Genomic DNA, 7,973 nt, shown 5'->3' with positions numbered 1-7,973 from the left:
TCTCAGAGGGTTCAATCTCTAATACCATACACACACACACACACACACACACACACACATTTTTTTTTAGCTGACCCAGGCATTGTAGCACACGCTTGGATTTCTAGCGCGCAGGATTATTTGAGCCAGGGAGGCTTTTTGTGTGTGTGTGGTGGTGGTACTGGGGGTGGAACCTAGGGGCTTCCTACCTCCAGGCTATACTCCCAGACCTATTTTATTTGGAAACAGGGTCTTGCTAAGTTGCTGAGACCCTCACTAAGTAGCTGAGGCTGGCTTCAAAACGTGTGTGATCCTCCTGCCTCAGCCTCCCAAGCACTGGGATTACAAGTGTGCGCCACCACACCCGGCTGAGCCAGGGAGTTTTAAGATCAGCCTGGGCAATATAGCAAGGCCCTGACTCCAAAAATGAAAATTATACTGAACTTTAAAGAAATGAAGCACAAGAGCAGGGCGTGGTGGTGCACCCATCATCCCAGTGCTTGGGAGGCTAAGACAGGAAGATTGCTGGTTCAAGGACAGCCTTAGCACTCAGTGAGTCCCTGTTCCAAAATAAAAAAATAAGGCCGAAGATATAGCTCAGAGGTAGAATGCCCCCTGGGATTTAGTCCCCAATCTCCAGGAAAGAGAAGAAAAGCCAGAAAGCAAGGAAGCACAAGATAGTCCCCCACAAAGTACTCTGTATAAGATTTCTCTGCCTCCGTCCTCAGTAACCAGTGGATATTTTCTCTGCAAGTTTTACCTGATGCCTTAGGCTTGATGTGAATTATAGACTATCTGAAATGTTTCTTTCTGGTTGAACTAAATACAGCTTATTTCCACTTTTTCCTCTTCATTTAAGAGGATATGTTGCAAGTTGAATGTGAGTCCTGTGTTTCTGTCATGATGAAGAGTTGACTGAAATGCAGGATGTTTCACACCAGCAACATATGAGAGGTTTGTGGAAACCAGGAAAGATGCCAACAGAGAGCCAATGGGGAGTGATATATGGAGGCTGGCCCGTCAATTCCCAAATTCTTGTTAGACCAGGATTGAGAAAAGTACCCAGGATCTCAGAGATGTGTAGTCAGCAGCTAAGAATTAGACCCCCATGTCAAGATAGGGAAATATTTAATACTTTATTAAATAATCAAGATAAATATGCCTTCTAGCAAAATGGGTCAGTATAAAATAATGTTACATGGATAGTTCAAAATGGATACGTATAAATCTGAAATTATCTTAATATTTATTGGTTTACATATGATGAACTAAGGAGCTTGAAAGGTCATTTTGTATTTTTTCCCCCTTCACTACCGGGAATGAGACCCAGGGGGCATTGTACCTCTGAGCTACACCTCCAGCCCTAATTTTTTTTTCCTTTTTTCTTTTTTTCTTTTTTTTGAAACAGGGTCTCATTGAGTTGCCCAGGGCCTCACTAAGTAGCTGAGGTTGTCCAGGAACCTTGATCCTGAATGCTGGGATTACAAGTGTGTGCCACCACACCCGGCCTTGCCTTTTTTTTTTTTTTTTTAAATGGTCTCACTGAGTTGCTAAGGGCCTCAAGGGTAGCTGAGGCTGTCCAGGAACCCTGATTCTCCTGCATCAACTTCCCAAGTACTGGGATTACAAGTATGCACCACCATGCCTGGCTCTTATTTTTAATTTTTGAATTTGCGATCCTCCTGTCTCAGCTCCCTAAGTACTGGAATTATAGGTATTTTCATTTTTAAAACAGGGTCTCTCTTTGGTCTTGAACTTAGGATCTTACCAAGCACTGATATTACAGTCATGCCCCACTGCACCTGTCTGCTTTTCCAGTTGTAGATATTACTCTATCGGCTCCCTACTCTGAAAAAGGACTCAGCTATCTAAGCCAAGCAGTATCTTTTACTACTGTTGATTTTTTGTAGAATATTTTTGCACTTTATTAACTTTTCTAGATATAATCTTCCCATACCTTCCAACAGTACTATTAAATGATTCTCAATCCAAGTTTTAAGCAGTCAACCTGATCGGTCTACTGCATCTGTAGTTTTGTTTATTTTTTTAAATGGGTCTGGGGTGGAACCCAGGGGCATTTGACCTCTGAGCTACACTCCATGCCCTATTTTTAAATTCTTTTTTGGTTTTGTTTTTGGTTGTTTTGGTTCCTGGAAACCCTTCTACTTCTGGCCTACACTCCCAGACCCATTTTTATACTTTTTAAAATTTGGAAACAGGGTCTCTTATGCCAGCATGGCTGGCTTCGAACCTGTGCAATCCTCTCTCCGCCTCCCAAAAGTGGGGATTACCAGCGTGCGCAGGCGCCTACTTTTTATTCTTTATTTTGAAACAGGGTCTCACTAAGTAGCTGAGGTTGTCTGTGAACTGTGATCCTTTGGTCTCATCCTCTGAAATGCCGGGATTACAAGCATGTACCACCAAGCTGGATATTATATATATATATATATATATATATATATATATATATATATATATATATATATATATATATATATATATATATGTACACACACACACACACACTGGAGATTGAACTCAGAGAGATTCTACTTTCAAACTAGGCCCCTCCCCCAGCTCTTTTATGTTGTAAGGGTCTAAGTTGCAGGCTATCTTGCTAAGTTGTTGAGACTGGCCTTGAACCAATGATCCCATCTAGGCCTCCTAAGTACTAGGATTACAGACAGGTACCACCACATCTAGCTTTGCCTGTAGCTTTTTCCAGTTCAGCAGCCCTCTGATCCAATCTGCTTTCTGAACCAAAACAATGGAAATCAGCTCTATGGAAATCCACTCAAAGGTAGCAATTTGAGAAATGCAGAAAATTCAAACACACCCATTCCAAATACTGTTAAGAAACACAATTACCAGCTGGGCGTGGTGGCACATGCTTGTAATCCCAGGGTTTGGGAGGCTGAGACCAGAGGATGGCTTAGGTTTGAAGGCAGCCTCAGCTACTTAAGTTCTCAGCAACTTAGTGAGTCAACCCTGTTTCCAAATAAAATATAAAATAGGTCTGGGAGTGTAGCCCGGAGGTAGAAAAAAAACCCTGGATTTCACCCCCAGTACCACCAACCCCCCCCCCACAATTACAAAAGACCTATGTTGGAGTGAGTAAAGTAACACCTTTGATGGAGGAGATGAAACGGCTTACTTTAATGTTCTCTGCCTAATTCTAGGCTAGATAACTTTTTTTTCTGTTTTCAGTGGCTAATATAGGTAGTTACCTACAGAACTACTCCATTTGTCAAAGCCAAAAAATTCCTTTGTAGGTGTGTGTGTGTGTGTGTGTGTGTGTGTGTGTGTGCGTGTGTGAGAGAGGGAGGGAGGGAGGGAGGGAGGGAGAGAGAGAGAGAGAGAGAGAGAGAGAGAGAGAGAGAGAGAGAGAGAAAGAGAAAGAAAGAAATTCCTTTTCCTGGGGGTAGAATCCAGGGGCATTCAACCTCCAAGTGACACCCCCAGCCCTATTTTTTATTCTTTATTTTGAAACAGGATCTCACTGAGTTGCAAAGGGCCTCCCTAAGTAGCTGAGGCTGTGCTGGAACTGAGATCCTCCTCCTCTCAGCCTCCCAAGTGCTGGGATTACAAGTGTGTGCCACCATGCCCGGCTTTCCTTTTATTTTTAGCCAGCAGATCTGAAAGATGACAGGCAGATGCACAGTAATGATAATAAATAAGCAAAAAGTAATTCTGAGAAGCATCTTACAATTTATAATGCTGGTGACCAGGTCCTCCCTTCCTGATTGTAGCCATTTACTGCAGAAAAGTGACCTGGTTTATCCACATTGACTTCACAGTCTAAATATGTGAGCCAATTCTATGATGATTCAGGGTTTAGGAGATATAAGCATGTGTAGCATGCATTTTATTGCTTCTGAACCCAGGAGCTTTCTACCTTCGATGTACTTCCCCAGAATTTTTGTTATTTTTCTCGTACTGGTATTGGGGATAGAACTCGGGGCTTTTACCTCCAGGCTTCACCCCCAGATCTATCTAAATTTTTATTCGGAAACAGTCTCAGTGAATTTCTGAGAGCTTCACTATATTGCTGAGGCTGGCTTGGAACCTGGGACCCTCATGTCTGAGTCTCCGAAGTACTGTGATTACAAGTGTGCTACCACCATGCCTGGTTTATTTTTTATTTCAAACAGGGTCTCTCCAGGTTGCTGAGTGTCTTACTACACTGCTGAGGCTGAGCTTGAATCAGATCTTATCTCACCAGATTCTCAGGTATTGGGAGTATAGGTGTGCACCTACACACCAGGCTTGGGGCATATAAATTTTATATGTAATTTTGATGGGTATGGAGCCTGTGTTGATTGTTAAGAACTGTATTAATTGCTGATAAAACCAAGTTTTCATACTTAGGCAAAACAATAAAACCCTTTTCTCTGTCTCTAATCTGTCAGCCAAGGGCTATAGCTAGGGTTGACCTTGGTCAGGTAAAAGTTGGCTGTTTGCCTAGCTGAACACTGAACCTTAAAATACAGACCCTCTACACTTAGAATTATACTAAAGTTAAAAGATAAAATACAAGCTCTATTAACCTAATATTGTTAATTACACAAAATAGTTATAGCCCCAAATCTCTATACCTTAAAAGATTATATTTCTGTGTCTTTCTTTTCCTTATAAACAAATTTTCAAGTAACTTCTAGCAGACAGATGGGGAAAGGCTAAAATCTCACCGAGGATACAGATGAAGTGGGTGTATATGGATGTAGTCCCTGACCTTGCTAACCAAGTAACATTTTGATCAGTGATCTAACAGAAAAGGCTTACACATCAGAGATAACTGGAGGGCCTAAACTTGTTTTGGGTGGTAAAAGAGGACTATTGGCTAAGCAGGACGGGAGAAGGAAGATGATAAATTCTTATTAAAAATGTGTTCAGAGACCTCAGTGTCTTACTTTCAAGGCACTCTACTGTCTCTCTGAGGTAGTCCTTTGATTGTTCTTTCCCTTATTTATGCCTTTGTAATAATACAACTTTGCTTAAGTGTGCAGCAGTGCAGTTCTGCTAAACTCGCTAAGACTAAGAACCCAGGGTGTGAGACAGCTGTGGTGGCAAGCTTGTAATCCTAACATTCGGGAGGACCGCAGTGCACAGCCTCAGCTCCTTAGGCCTTGTTTCAAGATAAATAAAAATAGGGCTGGGGATGTAGCTCAAAGGCAGAATGCCCCTGGGTTCCATTCCCCACACTGCAAACAACAGAACCCAGGGCGTATCCCTAACCTTTACAACATACATGGAATGAAATGCATCTTAAATATTAGCAGAATACCGACACACGTAAATAAGGCGAGGAGCCGTCCCCATCCTCCCACGAGTTCGGGACGTGACTTTGGCAGGTGCCACCGACCCTGGACCCTCAGTGGGCAAGCTCGAGCCAGGCCACACCCTCCGCGCCCGGGAGCCCGCAGCTTCTTCCTTTCTGGGTCCGCATTCCGGGCTGACACCGTAGTCCACGTTTGCGTGGTGGGCGTGGCCTGAGCAAGCCCGCCAATCGCTGCCCGGGTTGCGTTTGGCGTCGCGCGTGCTGATTGGCCGGCGCGGGGGCGGGTCTTCCCGCCGTGCCCTAGAGCGTTGCATCACCTCCGGCGGCGCGCAGCGTGGACCCGGCGCCGTCCTAGGCCTCGCGGCGCGCGGGGCTCTGCAGGTGAGCCGGGCTGCAGGGTCGGGGTCGGGCTCCTGGGGTGGGCTTGGGCCGGCGGGCAGAGGCAGACGCCGCCCGCGTACAGCCTGGGGTCCGTGGGACGCGCTTCTTCCTGAAAGGCCCTGTCTCCATGGCTGCCGCGAGTGAGCTCCGCGCAGACCTGGCCCCACGAGAGAGAGCGGAGGCGTCCGAAGGGGCTGCGCGACGTAGAACCCGTCCCAGAATCCGGGCCTCCTTCCCGGGGCCCTGGACTGCGATGTCAGCTGAGTTCAGGGCGAAGAGCGTCCTGGAAAAGTGAAGACGGCGGGCGGGCGGGCGGGCTCGCTGCCACGACCCTGTGTTTAAGAGGGCGGTCGAGGAGTCGCTCGGGTCCAGGCTCCGCGCTCGGCCCGCACCCCGCGGACGTCACGTACCGCTGGGAACCCGGGCCCAGGCACACGAGGCCAGGTTCTTGGCTTACACAGTCTGATATTGCAGTGACCCTTTAGTGAGACCCCGCTTCGAAATGAAAACTGACCTGGGGATGTATCTCAGAGGCAGAAACCCCGTGGGTTCAGTCTCTAGTGCTGCAAAAAAAAAAAAAAAAGTAATCTGGAGAATCTAGAGATGATTTAATGTACATGAGAGCCGGGCGCGGTGGCACGCTTGTAATCCCAGCGCTTGGGAGGCTGAGACAGGAGGATCGCACAGGTTCGAAGCCAGCCTCGGCTTTAATGAGGCTCTCAGTAACTTAGTGACTCTTTCCATATAAAATAGGTCTGGGAGTATAGCCCGGGGGTAGAAAGCCTCTGGGTTCCACCCTCAGTACCACCAAAAAAAAAAAAAAAGAGAGAAAGAATGCATGTAAATTATTATATACAAAGACTATGCCTTTTTCTATGTCTGTCTTTTGTTAGTGTGTTAGTTACTGTGTTCAACCCAGGAGCAATCTGCAAACAAGCTATATCTCAGGTTTTTGTTTTTGTTTTGTTTTGTTTTTGCGGGTTTGGGGATGGAACCCAGAGGCATTTGACCGCCGAGCTACACCCCCTGCCCTATTATTTATTCTTTATTTTGAAACAGAGTCTCAGTAAGTTGCAGAGGGCCTCATTAAGTAGCTGAGGCTGTCTGCAAACCGCCATCCTCTGGTCTCAGCCTCCCAAATGCTGGAATTACAAGCTTGCACCACCACAGGAGCTTATCCTCAGACCTTTGAGGCAGGGTGTTTCTCTAGCTGGCCTTGACCTTGTGGTCCTTGTTCTCAGCTTCCCTAGCCTGTGGGATTACAGGCATATGTCACAGAGCCCACTTTATTATGCCATTTATTTGTTTTGTGGTAATCGGGATTGAACCAGGGGGCATTCTATCTTCGAGCTACACCCCCAGCCCTATTTTTTTATTCGTTAATTTGAAACAGGGTCTCACTGAGTTGCAGAGGACCTCAATAGCAGAGGTTAGCCATGAACCTGCAACCCTCCTGTCTCAGCTTCCCAAGTATCTATATTAAGGGATTTGTGCATCCTTGAATTTGGTATCCCTGGGGAGTGTGGAAGCAGTTCCATAGATACTGAAATAGAGCTGTTATTTTTGTGTTCTGTTGATGCTATCTATCCAACCCAGGACCTTGCATGTTATAGGCAAGCGCTCTACCACTGAGCTGCATCTAAGCCTAGATAGTGATTGTGAGTGTAGTGTGTGTGTGCGCGCGTGTGTGTGTTCGAATTGATGATTGGACCCAGGAGCATTCTACCACCAGCCCTATTTTTATTTTTTATTTAGAAACAGGTTCTCACTGAGTTGCCAGGGCTGGCCTTGAACCTGCATTCCTGCCGTCTTGGCCTGTAATCTTGGGAAATTGTTTTCAGTTATGTGCCTATAGAAACAGTGCTTCTTTGTGTCAACCCAAATAACAGTCAGGGAGATTTTCCAAAGAATTAATTTTTTTTTTGGAGTAGCAGATCATTTTAGTGGGAATATTCATGCTATAATAAAGTATGGCGTGAATGTTCCAGGAGGCTGAGGCAAGATTTGTTTTCTTTTTGTGGTACTGGTGATGGAAATCAGGGACATTCTATCTCCAAGCTACATCTTCAGTCTTATTTTTATTTTTGAAACAGGATCACTCTAGGTTGATGGGAGTTTCCTTCTTGCTGAGGCCATCTTTGAACTTGTGATCCTCCAGTCTTATCCACCCAAGTACTGGGATTAAAGGTGTGTACCACCACACCCTGCTAAGAAGCTATATTAAAGGCAAAAAGGGAGAAATTTATGTAATCTACTTGGGTATGGAATTAATTTATCTTAGAGACCTGAGGCAGAAGTTGGTATTAGCTTGTTCATAAAGGTGCTATTCCTGGGC

This window comes from Muscardinus avellanarius (assembly GCF_963383645.1).
Source record: "Muscardinus avellanarius genome assembly, chromosome: 13".
NCBI classification, from domain to species: Eukaryota; Metazoa; Chordata; class Mammalia; order Rodentia; family Gliridae; genus Muscardinus; species Muscardinus avellanarius.
The sequence above is the reverse complement of the archived record's forward strand: the minus strand, read 5'-3'. Positions refer to the sequence as shown.